General features: G+C 47.1%; 1 long non-coding RNA gene across 1 annotated transcript in view; it reads left to right on the plus strand.

Moving 5' to 3' along the window:
• Window positions 1-12,751, plus strand: part of LOC122095487 — a 39,112-nt gene extending 26,361 nt beyond the window's left edge. Inside the window, exon 3 of the long non-coding RNA XR_006145153.1 lies at window positions 12,632-12,751. This is a non-coding gene — a long non-coding RNA (uncharacterized LOC122095487). The remainder of the gene's footprint in view (window positions 1-12,631) is intronic.
• The last annotated feature ends 680 nt before the right edge of the window (window positions 12,752-13,431 follow it).

The raw sequence follows: 13,431 nt of genomic DNA on the forward strand, positions 1-13,431 counted from the left end.
CAGGAAAGAAAGGGTTGGGGGAAACCTAGGTTTCTGAGCACCTAGGTTCTCTCTGTAATCCTATCTATTCAGGAGGCTGACATCTGAAGATATCAGTTGGAAGCTAGCCCAAACAGCAAAGTCCAGGAGTCTTATCTCCCATTAACCACCAAAAGAACCAAGAATTGGAGTCAGGTGCTTGTGGCTCATGCCTGTAATTGTAGCTACTCAAAAGGCTGCGACCTGGGAATCTCATAAAAACATTATGCAGAGTTGTAAGGGGATAAGATCTAGAAATCTAAATCTACATAAATACCCAGAAGATAATCAGACACACACACACACACACACACACACACACACACACACACACGCACGCACAATTAGTGCAGAACAGAGACAACCAAACAGGCACAAAGAGAAGGAACTAGTATGTGTTGAAGAATGTACCATGTATTTCAAACAGGACAATAGATGCTGACATATATGGAGCCCAGGGAATGGGTATATTGTGGACAAAGGAGGTTTTGTTTTTGTGCAATCATACACACTTAGGGAGTCCAAATCTGGCAGGGGCGGGGCAGGAATAGTTGAAGGGGTACAGGATTTCTCTCTCTCTCTCTCTCTCTCTCTCTCTCTCTCTTCTTCTCCCTCTCTTTCTCTCTCTCTCTCTTTTCTGTTATGGGCTTGAACTCAGAGCCTGGGCACTGTTGCTAAGCTCTTTTACTCAATGCTAGCTCTCTACCACTTCCTGAGTATCTAGGATTACCGGCCTGAACCATAAACGCCCACGTAGATTGATTGTTTTGACATCTATAGAACAGAGGGTTCTACCGCCTGCCTGCTTTGACAGCATAAGTTGTAAGTTGTGAATCTTCCTCTTGCATCTCAGCATCTTGCATCTTGCATCTTGCATCTCAGCAGCAGAAATATGATCTGATTATGGAAGTCCAACCGAGCAGCAGTCCTATTGAGAGATGATCTGTTCTCAAGAGCACCAAAGAGCTTCAGCCACCATTGCTATTCTTCCTGACCTATTACCAAAGGTTGTGCCAGAAAAAGTGTAGTAGGTTAGAATGTCCAGGGGGTGGGATCCCTGGAAGGGGCGCCATTCCTTCCTTGTGCCTAAGGCATGGCAGAAAAAGTACCTGCCTGGGAAGATGAAAGTCTCTCTCAGCTTGGGTTCTGTGTACCAGGGCTACATAGCTCAAAAATGTTGGTGTTTTTTATGGTGCAAAGGGCAGAAGGAGCACATCAGGGAAAAGGACAGGTACAACACTGCCATCAACCAGATCCAGAAAAGGAATCCGCCAACACATCTGTGAGTTTAGAACTAAAAAGGGTGCATACATGCCCAAGAGATTCTGATTACCACCGGACAAAGAAGAGTTCTCTTTGAGGACTCTGAATCCTGGGAGGTGTGTGGGCTGCCCATGGCAGAGCTGACCTATGGCTCACTGTGCTGAGGAAACCTCAAAAGTGGGAGACCAGCCCAGGTGACCAGCTAGGATAGCTGTAGGCAGGCACAAGAAGCACAGGTTCTTGTAGGCAGGATCTGCAGAGCCTTGTGTATCTCCAGGCTCTGCGACCACACGAACATTTGGCCTTCATCCCTTTTGTGTGTGTGTGTGTGTGTGCAGAAACTCACAGGTGGTAAGCAAGTGGGTCCTTGGACCCAGGAGGTTCCCTGTTGCACAGAGCCCCATGCTTCCAAGAACCTGTGAATATGTGGTATCCTTGACCAGTGTGGTACATTGTCTCAGCTCCCTAGGCTTGGTTCTCCATCCCCAGTGTTCTGGAGAAATCAACTTTTTTTCCCCTGGTGATACTGCAATGTGTCACAAAGCCTTAAGTATTCTGTGAACATTCTCTAACACAGGCTAATCCCAAGCCCTATTATTGAAAGAAATCCTTTAAAAAAAAAAAAAAAAAAACCTACAGGTTTAAAACCAGGCACTGGTGGCTTATTCTTGTAATCCTAGCTTCCCAGGAGGCTGAGATCTGAGGATCATGGTTCAAAGCCAGCTTGGGCAGGAAACTCCGTGAGACTCTTCCCTTCAATTAGCCAACAGGAAATGAAGTGGCTTAAAGTAGTGGAGGGCTAGCTTTGAGCAAACAAGGTCAGGGACAGTGCTCAGGCCCTGAGTTCAAGCCTCAGGACCACCACAGTCACCACCACCACCACCACCACCATAACAACAACAAAAAATTGTTGTAATGCAATGGTCACTAAGGAGCCCAATGATTCTTATTTTGTCTATACAACCCAGGGTTTAGAAGCTTGTCTTTGCATGTGACCCAGTACTATAATGGTAGCTTCAGTATTCAAGTGACTGCACTTGTTCCAAGACTTCTGTTAAGAGATGGGAAGCAAGGAACTGAACCAAGGCCCAGAGTCAAGATGTGTGTGTGTGTGTGTGTGTGTGTGTGTGTGTGTGTGTGTGTGTGTGTGTGTGTGTGTGTGTGCGCGCGCGCGCCAAGTGGCATCTACCTGCCCACCTGGGAGACATACTTATCTTTTTAATAGTGTCATGGGATGCAGGTGGGGGTTTATGAAGTTCCCCTTTAAAAGTAGGTACTCTGCACTTAGGGCCCTTGACTTCAATCACAGAATAAGAATTTCTGGACAAGTCATAATGGCAAGAAAACTTGACAGAGCTTTACTGAGTAAGTAAGCAAGCAGACAAAAAGCAGAAGAGCAGAGACACTAAAGAGAGTGTGAGTGTTCTAGAAGAGACACATAGCTCTTTGGCTGTCAGGAGTATTTATATGGTAAAGGCTGGGGGTCTGACTTAGATAAGGAAGGATAGGAGTTTATTTTTGCTCTCAATCAGTCTTGGTGTTATTATGCTTTCTAAGTTTCTGGCTCTTGTTTATCATTCTGGTTCTTTTAATTACTTTGGGGGAGCATTTCTGTCAGGAAGAGGGGATACGTCCTGCCAAACAAATGTTAATTCTTGGGGTGAGAAATGCATCTCTCAGGAAGGAATGCATCCTGTTGTTTCTCTTTGAAGCAAAGATAGTGCTTCTGTATTTCTAAATACAATGTTTCTGAGTTGCCCTAACCAGGTCTCATTTTCTTCAATTTATCCTGCCTCAGTACCATGTACAGAGAACTCCAGTATGAGTGAACTCATGTGACATGAGTACCTGTTTGATTCTTTCAACAAAGTGAAGGCACAGTTCCATGACACCCTTGGACACCCAGTGGTGGCTTCTGCTGTGACCCTGAGCCAATGTTCATGATACACATTTAGAGTCCTGAGAGAAGGCCTGAGTCAGAGTTGGTCCAGGTGGGCAGACATCAGTGTTGTCCAAAACCAGTGCGCAAGGTCCAACTTTTTAATCTCTGCCCAAGGGCAGAGATAAGGAAAGGATTGGTTAGGGCCCCTCTGGGGATGGGATATCTAGAGAGGGAGCTTTTCCTTCTTATGACTAAAACAAGCAAAAGGAGAATTCTCAAGTCCCTGCCTGGGTTTTGTTGCATCCAGGCTGTGCAGATCAGTTCACGCACTGAATGAGCAGACATTTTGTAGTCCTAGTAGAGAAGGTTGGTGTTTTTTGCTCCACAAAGGGCGGAGGGAGGGCAGTAGGCAAAGGGCAGGATGTTGTTTCTGGTACAACACTGCCATCAAGCGGGATTAGGAACCACAATTCAGCAGTACTTCCTGCAGCTCTTAGAACTGGGAGTGTTGTGCATAATGTACTGGGGATGGGAAAGACAAAGAAGGGTGTCCCTGGAGAGTTCTGGGGTTCATGCAGGCTTATGGGGAGTCCATGGCCCAACCAACAGTTGTTTGCCTGGTCTGCGCAAGGCTCACAGGCAGAAGAGAAGCCCAGGCAGCCAGTCCTGGTGGCTGGTAGGCGGCACAGGAAGCACAGGTTCTGGTCATGTGACAACTATGTCTGACCAAGAGATGATCTGTGTTCTTGAGCTTTGGCCTTACCTGTTCATGGTTGTGGTTTGGCGTACAAAACAGGAGCTACCACAAGCATTCAGACCTCTGCTGAGTGATTGTCATCCTGTCTGTACACAAAACCTCAGCTGGAACATAGGATAGTGTTGAAGCAGCTGAGGCCCAGTGTGACATGTCTTCTGGCACATGGCCAACCCTCAGTGTGACCAACCTACCTCTGCCCAGTCTTTTTTACCCCGATTTCAGATAGGCACAAATGACTGTGTGCTAGAACTTTTCCCTGGGTATAGGAGCAGGGCACTGCAGCTTCAGGCCACTTATCTCACTGGTGGCCTCTGTTGCAAAGCTGAGTGGGTGGCCATGATGCACACTAAGAGTCCTGAAGAGTCCAAGTGGGTAGACAGTAGGGTTGGTGTTAGGAAACTGAGTCAGGAGTGTTAGGAAAGATCAAGCAGATGAGAGAAAGAAGACAGAGACCTCAGCAGACCACAATAGGTTGTCCTGGAGACAGAAGGACTCCCAAGTAACCTGGAGCAGGGGTCTGGGAGGCACAGAGTGGGGAGTGTAGGGACTTACAGGTTTATATACTTTTAAGATTCTTCAAAAATTCTTTGACCTGGGCTGGGAAAGTGGCTCAGTGGTAGAGTGTTTGCCTTGCATGCATGAGGCCCTGGGTTCGATTCCTCAGCACCACATAAGCAGAAAAGGGTGGCTCTGTGGCTCAAGTGGTAGAGCGCTTGCTTTGAGCTGAAGAGCTGAGGGACAGGGCTCAGGCCCAGAGTTTAAGCCCCAGGATGGACCAAGAAAAAAAAAAAAGTCTTGGACCTGGCCTGCTAGGTGTTAATTTGGCACACTTGTACTGTTTTTTTTTTTGGTGGGGGGGGGGCAGGATGTACAGTGTAAACAGTCCTATCTGGGGAGTATTTCCCTGGCTGTCCTTTTTCATATAAGGATAAAGCTTGGTGTAAGGATTTCTTGCCCAAAGGCAGAGACTAGGGAAGGGTAGATTGGAACTCCAAGAGAGTTAAGATAGCTGCAGGTGGAGCCTGTCCCTTTTTGTGCCTAAGGCACATAGAAAACCCTTCAGAGTCCCTGGTCCATTGGGCAGAGCCCAAATCCCTATTTAGGTGCTGTGCACATAGGTTGTGCAGTCCAAAGCCCAAGTAAGTGAGCAGCCATTTTGTATTGCTAGCAGTTAAAAGTAAAGGTTGGCGTTTTTTTTGCCCTGCAAAGGGCGGAGGGAGTACAGCAGGGGCAGGGCAGCTGGGTATTCCTGGTACAACACCGCCATCAAGCGGATTTAGAAACAGGATTCACCAGCACTTTCCCTGTGCGCTCTCAGAATTAGAAGGGGCCGCACATGCGCACAGGGAACTCAGAGACCCACAGGGCAGATACCGGCACCCTGGAGGGTTTTGGGGTCCTGGGAAGCGCATGGAGATCCCTTGGCACAGCTGACCCGTGTCTGCCTGGTCTTTGAAGGGTCAAGGTGGGAGGAAAGACCAGGCTGCCAGCTAGGGTGTCTCTGGGCAGGAACAGGAAGCACTGGCTCTGTGTTGAGGTGACTGCCACGTCAGGAATGGATTGAGGGTAGCATCTGCGGAACCCTGTGTCTTGGGTTCTTCAGCCGCCCAATTCTTTTTTTAAATTGTTTTTTTGCTCCCTCCCACCGTACCTCCCTCACTTTCCTTTCTTGTGTCTGATGTAGGCAAAAAGACTGCAAGGGTCCATGGCAGGCTTGTGTTTTGTGCACCCAGTCTGTCCAGTCCAGAGGCCATCTGGGTGAGCAGCCATTTTGGAATCCTGGTGGAAAAGGTTGGAGTTTTTTTGCTCCACAAAGGGCGGAGGGAGCCTGGAGATGCTAAGGGCTCTGCAGACCTTTCCTCTAATCCCTTCTAGACATGGCAGCCACCAGACCAGAGAACCTGTGCTTCTTGTGCCTGCTTGCAGTTACCCTCGCTGGCCAGTTAGGAAACCTCTGAGGTTTCCTAAGCCCGGGGAGGACACAGGTCGATTCCTCGTGGGTTCCCCACAGGCCTCCCAGGACCAAGAGCCCTCCTAGGGCACCCCCTTTGTTCGTGGTAACCATCCTTTGCAACCCTTCCAGGGGTTGCTCACTCACAAAAGTGTTTGCGATTCCTTTTCTGGATCTACTGGATGGCAGTGTTGTACCAGGTACATTAGCTTGCTCTTCCCCCCCTGATGTGCTCCCTCTGCCCTCTGCAAGGTAAAAAACAAACAACACCCACCAACCCCTTTGAACTCTGGGGCTATATAACCATAGCACACAGAACCCAAGTAGAGACTTGGTCTTCCCTGGCAGGTACTTTTTCTGCCTGCCTTAGGCACAAAAATGGAATGGTTCCCTTTCCCGGGATCCCACCCCACTGGGCATTCTAACCTACTATTTTTCTGGCACAACTTTTGGTAACAGGTCAGGAATGAAGAATGGGAAAGGTGGCTAAAGCCCTTTGATGCTCTTTAGCACAGATCATCTCTCAGTGGGACTGCTGCTTAGGTGGACCTCCACATCAGATTATGTTCCTGGGGCTGAGACACAAGACAGGAAGGAGGATTCATAAGTTATGCTGTCAAAGCAGGCAGGCAGTGGAGCCCAAGCCCTCTGTCAAAACAAGAAATCTTGTTCCCCTTCAGGCACTCCTGCCCCATCCTTGCCCGATTTGGGCCCCCAAGGGTCTGAGATTGCACAGAAACAAAACTTCCTTTGCCTCTTCACCATGTACCCCTTCCCCAGGTCCCATAACTCTTAGTGACTCTTGTTCCAACTGTCTGAAACACACAGTCAAACACATACTAGCTCCTCTTTCTATCTGTCGGTGTCTCTCTGTCTCCATCTCTGTTCTGTGTGTGTGTGTGTGTGTGTGTGTGTCTTACTGTCTTCTCAGTATTTATATAGATTTCCATGTCTCCTCATCTTCTTAAAACCCTGCATATCATTTTTGTTCTTCCAGGACCATCAGATGCCCCTTGTCAACTCCAAACTAGAACACAGGCTGGAAGAGAATTCCTAGCACACTGAGAAGCACTGGGATAGCTACAATACCTTGCCCCTGCCTCCTTGCTGGACCCTAGTCCTTAAAGTGACCTAAAGTTCAACCTGGGTTGGGCCAAATATCCAGCGAGGCTCCTCTGACCAAAAGCTATGGTGCAGAAGTTCTCTACTACAACTTTAGGACTTTGGGCCTTTGGCCTCCACCCACCCACCTGAGCTTAGCAAATGTACTGGGCACAGGAAGATACCTACCAGCCACTGGGCTGAACATCTGAGCTCTGTGTCCCAGAGCATTCTGGAACATGCTCAAGTACACAAAGTATGCTCTCCCTCTTGAGGACCTGAGCATAGCATGTGTTAGATGTTCCCATTTTGACACATATGTTTAGGCCTACAAGGAACAGACACCCAACCTTTCAGCTCAAATCCTGAGTACACTGACTCAGATGTTCAGTTGATGGCACCTCTCCAGGGGCCACTCCCTAAAGCTGCTCAGTTACACCATGGGGCAAGGGGCTCAGACGGGACAAGTCTCTAAATGTATTGTCCTGTGACATCCCATTGCTGAAAGTGAGCATGGGATGGGGCAAAAGGTAGGGGATCCATCAAGCCTGTTATGTGATCATCACTGGAGATCTTGGAGAGATGCAGGAGGCTGTAAGTGGCGACTCTTCCACACGAGTACTGTAGCTATACAGGCTTCATTGTCAGGAGCAACATTTTCTCATGGACACTATTCCTGCATCTGCCTGGACAGAGACAGGGCCAGGATCTCTAGTTCACAAGCAATACCCACAAAAGGGAACAAGTGACTAATAGAAGGTCTGAGATAATAGCCCAGTACTCTAAGGCATTCCCAGTATGCCTATGGACTTTGTGCTGATGTACTCTTGAAGTACTGCCTAGAAGGAATTCAGGAACAAGGGCTGTTGGCTAAGATATGCTATTAGTCAGGCACAACAATCCAGTCATGAATTCCTGGAAGGGATAGGGCAGTGTTGATCAGGGATCCTCCTTGGTCCAGGTTTTCTCCTTGGTCCATGGACATTTCCTACCCCACCCTCCTTGGTCCCATCTGACAGATTCATTAAAAAAAAACAAACCCAAAAAAACAAAAAAGCCTTTGAAATCGAGGCCAACTGTCCAGGTGGTCACAGAGCCAGAGATTGTTCTGGGCTCTGCAGACATTGTTCCAAATCCCTCTCAGAAATGGCTGCCACCTGACCACAGATACTCTACTTCCTGTACTCTCCTACCCACCCTCGCCATCCACCTGGCCTCCTTTCCTTCCTCAGTTTAATTAGGTACCAGTTGGCTCTGCTAAAAACTTTCTACATGCCTCCTGGAACCCCAGATCCCTTCAGGGGCACCCTCCTTTGTCTTATAGGTTTCTAGTCACCTGTGTGTATGCACTCCCATCCAGTTCTAAGAGATCTAGCCTAAGTGCTAGTGGATCCTGTTTCATAATTCGAATAATGGCAGTGTTGCACCAGGAATCACACCCTGTCCATCCTCCTGATGTGCTCCCTCCACCCTTTGTACAGCAAAAAAACGCCATTCTTTTCTTCTAGGACTTCAAAATGGCTACTTATCCACTTGGTTTCTGGGCTGCACAGCACAGGAACACAGAACCAATGTAGGGATTTTAGCTGGACCTTGTTGGCTAGGGACTTTGGGGAGTCTTCTTTCTGCTTGAATTAGGTACAAGAAGGGAAAGGCTCCCACTCCAGGCATCCCATCCCACCCCAGGTTCTGCCCTAACATTTCTTTGGCTTTGCCCTTGGACCAATTCTTACTTGGGCCTTTTCTCAGGATTCTTAGCATGCATCATGGCCACTGGCTCAGGGTTGTAGCACAGGCCACCAGTGAGAGCTCAGAAGGGCCCTCAGCTGCAACGCTTGAACCCTGTTGCTGTTTCCAGGGAACATCCCTAGCACACTAAGTCGCTCCTGGCCACACAAAATCTGGCTCAAGGCTGCATAGGGATAGATAAGTCACCCAGAGTGGCAGGGATATGTCAGAAGACAGGTTCATGCTAGCCTAGGCTGGCTCAACATTGACTGTTCCATGTCTCACATGAAGTCGTCTTTAACATAAGGTAAAATTCAGATACATTTCTGGATGTTTGTGACAATTTATGTGTTGTAGGCCAATGAGAGCTATAGCCCTTTGGTGCTCTGGTGCACAGAATATTGTTCCATGTGACCAAAGGTCAGGTGGTAGTGGTAGCTACCTTTGGGTGCTGAGACACATGACAGATGGGAGCATAGGGATGGTAATGCTATAAAAGCATGCATGTTGTGAGGGCCTAAGTACTGGAGACAACCTAGGGTCAAACGAGAACCCCTGTATCCTTAGAGCCATTGCTGCCCCACCCTGGCATCAGAATCCCCTTGGGGATTCTGTTTGGGCTTGCCCAAACATAAAACCTTGTTTTTCTGTCAACCCTTCACCCCTTTCACAGGATCCATTGGACTTGGTGTGTCTTTCTCTGACTATCCAAAACACACATCTGTATGCATACACACACACATACACTTTTTTTTTTTTTTGCCTCTGTGTGTGTTTCTCTCTGTTTCTCTGTACTATATCTCTGTTTGGATCTGGGGTGTTTTTGCAGATTTCCATCCACTTTTTATGAACTGCTGGTAAACTGCCCCACATTTCCTATTTCATCAGGCCGTAAAGAAACCCTTGCCTTGATTTGCATTTATTTTATGGCCAGAGAAGTTGAGCATTTCTTCATGTGTCTATTGGCCATTTTTTTTTTTTTTTTGTGGGGGAGTCCGGTCGTGGGGCCTGAACTCTGGGCCTGGGCGCTATCCCTCAGCTCTTCAGCTCAAGGCTAGTGCTCTACCACTTGAGCCACAGCGCCACTTCCAGCTTTTTTCTTTTTGCTTATGTGGTGCTGAGGAATCGAACCCAGGGCCTCGAGCATGCAAGGCAAGCGCTCTACCACTGAGCCACCTTCCCAGCCCCTCTATTGGCCATTCTTATTTCCTCTTCAGAGAAGTTCTCTTTAAGTCTTTAGCCCACTTATTAATTGGGCAGTTGTTTCTTTGAGATTTGTTGTTGGGGGATTTAATTTTTTGAGTTCTAAGTATATTTTAGATATGAGACCTTTGTCCATTGAATGGCTAGTGAAGGTCTCCCAATCCGTAGGCTTTCTATTGATCTTGCTAGCTATGTCCTTTGCCATGCAGAAGCTTTGCAGTTTTATGCAAATCAAAACAACATTGAGATTCTACCTCACCCCAGTTAGAATGGCTATAATCAAGAAATCTAGTAACTACAGATGCCGGAGGGGATGTGGTCAAAAGGGAACACTACTGCATTGGTGCGAGTGTGAACTTGTCCAACCACTTTGAAAAGCAGTATAGAGGTTCCTCAAAAGACTCCACATAGAGCTCCCCTGTGACCCAGCAATCCCACTTTTGGGCATTTACCCAAAGGATCACAAACAAGGCCATACTAAAGCCATCAGCACAACTATGTTTATTACAGCATTATTTACCATAGCTAAGATATGGAACCAACCCAGATGCCCCTCAGTAGATGAATAGATCAAGAAAATGTTGTATGTATATACAGTGGAATTCTATGCCTCCATCAGAAAAATGACACTGCCCCATTTGTTAGGAAATGGAAAGACTTGGAAAAAAAAATTAAATGATGTAAACCAGGCCCAAAGAAACATAGGTTCCTTTATTTGCAATAACTAGTATATGTCTAGGACAAACAGAAAAGGTCAAAAGCTATGACCATAGAAGATGATGTTAAGTGAAATGAACCCCAAAATAGGGATACAAGTGTTTTTTTTTTCTTGCTTGATATTGTTTTCAACGTATTTATAATGTACTATGTGATTTTTTGGTTTCTTTTGTGTGTTCTTCTCCCATGGTATAAACCCTGTTTTCATTATATTTGATTTTGATGCCCTGCATCTTGTATATATATTTTTCTAATTTGGGGAAGGGAAGGGAAATAACAAAATGCTGAAATAAGGATACAGGTTAACCCATTGTAACAATGAGATGTACAAGACACTATGCTGAAATGAACTTTACAACTTGTAGGGGGAGAGAGAGGAGTTGGGGAGGTGGGGTAGGAAGGGATGGTAGGGGAAAAACAAAGGAGGTAGCAATGCTCAGTAGGAAATGTACTCATTACCTTAGTTATGTAACTGTAACCCCTCTGTACAGTCTTTTCACAAATATATATAAAGAGACCCTTGCCTACAGGGAAGGCTGTAGGAAAATTCATGTCTATTCACTATGCATGTCCACCTGACCTTAGGTCACATGGAACAATATTCTGTGCACCAGAGCACCAAAGGGCTACAGCCTTGCCTATCCACAGCTGTAGGAACCAAGGTTCCTAGTAGGAAAGTTTGATGTTTTTTGCTTTATGAAGGGTGGAGGGAACACAGCAGGGCAGGAAGGTTAGCATACCTGGTACAACACTGCCATTGAGTGGGTTCAATTTTCAGAATCCAGCAACACTTCTCCGTGGGTGGATAGAACTGGGGAGGACGCATGCATACAGGAAACTCTGATACTGCAGGACAAAGTAGAGTGCTCCTGAAGAGGTCAGGGTCTTGGTAGACTGTGGAGAACCCTTGGCCATGGAAGGGTGAGAGGCTAGAGATAAGCTCACAAGGCGAGACATGGTAGCTTTCATGGGGGCACAGGAAGCACAGGCTCTGTGCTCTGTGTCTGGGAGGAATTGCTGGCAGTGTCTGCAGAGCCCTCAGCATCTTGGGGTTTTTGGTCCACCAGGATAGTTTGCCTCCATCCCTTTTCTTCTGGGCCACAGGCAGATCCCAAGCAGGAAGGTCCCTGCTGCACAGAGCTACCTTTCAGGAACCCATGATGGTCTTGCCATCCTTGGCCTATTCCTGGCTACCTCGATATTCTGGCATGCCATCCAAGAGATCATTTTTTGTTTTGTTCTTTTCTTTTCCTTCTTTTACTTTTTTGGCAGACATGGGGCTTAAACTTGAAATTTTCTGCTCAAAGATAGTGCTCTACCACTTTGAGCCACAGCTCCACTTCTGGTTTTCTCATCGTTAACTGGAGGTAAGAGTCTCATGGACTTTCCTGCCCTCCCTGGCTTTGAACTGAGATTCCTAAATCTCAGCCTCCTAAGTAGCTAGGATTACAGGTATGAGCCACTAGCGCCTGGCTTTATCTTAACTTCTTCTACACCAGTAGTTGGAATGCAGCTGCACAAAGGCTTTATCAATGCTGGGAACTTGGTCTTGTAGTAGGCAGCACTCTGGCCCCGGAGAAGTAACTTATCCCCTTCTCTATGTGACTGCTGTGGGCTGAGGATCCAGGCACTGTCTTTCACAGGAGTAGAGTCCAGGAAGAAATGGCTCTCCTGACTTAAGCCTTCTGTGGATATATGCCACCTTTGGAAGAGAAGGGTCCCTGCAGTATCTGGACAGTTGTTTTGCCATTTCTCCTGGTTCTCCTGTGCTTAGCATATGCCAGGCCTACCTCTCACCTTATCCCACCACCTATATTCCCACTCTTAGCAATGGTAGGTCAGAGGCAACTGCATTTGGGGACTTGTCCCTTCTGGAATGCCTTGCCCATGATATGATGAGAGCAACATTGAGTCACTTTAGTGAGTGGCCCTGCACAGGTGTCACCAACTGAATGCCTGAAGCAGTACACTCAGGGTTTCAGCTGGATAGTTACATGGTTCTTTCTTGTAGGTCTCACCAAGTGCACTGAAGACTAAAATTATCTAGGAAGTGGCCTCCTGGAGCCCTGTCTAGGGAGAACATCTTTATTGGGCCTGATGATGTGATGGGAAGCGCCAGGTCATGGACCTTTCCTGTGCCTTGCATCCTGTGCTCAGCTCAGGTTGGTGGATGGGAATTGGTGGATGGCAAAGTTTCAAAGTTCAGTAGTAAACCTGCACCTATCAGAGGCCAAACCTGGTCTTTGGCCCAATGCAGGTTGAACATTGGGTCACTAGAAGGCCTGGGGTGAAGAGGGAGTCAGGGACATAATAGTTGTATCCCTACTTCTTGCTGGTATTGGGACAATGTTTGATCCTTTTGAGGAAATGTCTTTCTGTATGATAGGAATTCTCCCCCAGCCTTCCCTCTGTCACGTCATTTGATGAAGTAGGCAAGGGGTTCTTAAAGGCCTGAGAAAATAGAAAGCATAGGTAGGTTTTGAAGGGTTCATTAAGGGAACATGGAAGGCAGCACAAATATCCAGTAGAAAGAGACTCACAGAGAGACACACAGAGAAATGGAGAGAGAAACAGAAAAGGAAGGACTCTGTGTGTGTGTGTGTGTGTGTGTGTGTGTGTGTGTGTGTGTGTGTGTGTATGTGTGTGTGTGTGTGTGTGTGTGTGTGTACACAGGCATGTGTGTTTTGAATAGTTGGTGAGAGACACACAGCTTACTGGAGCCTGTGAAAGAGGTGTAGGGTAGACAGACAATTTGTAATATCTAGTATATGTATGAGTCAAGCGGAAAAGGTCAGATAATGTGATGTCAGG

The sequence above is a fragment of the Dipodomys spectabilis genome, unplaced genomic scaffold (assembly GCF_019054845.1).
Source record: "Dipodomys spectabilis isolate Male_0828 unplaced genomic scaffold, ASM1905484v1 ptg000353l, whole genome shotgun sequence".
In the NCBI taxonomy this organism is placed as follows: domain Eukaryota; kingdom Metazoa; phylum Chordata; class Mammalia; order Rodentia; family Heteromyidae; genus Dipodomys; species Dipodomys spectabilis.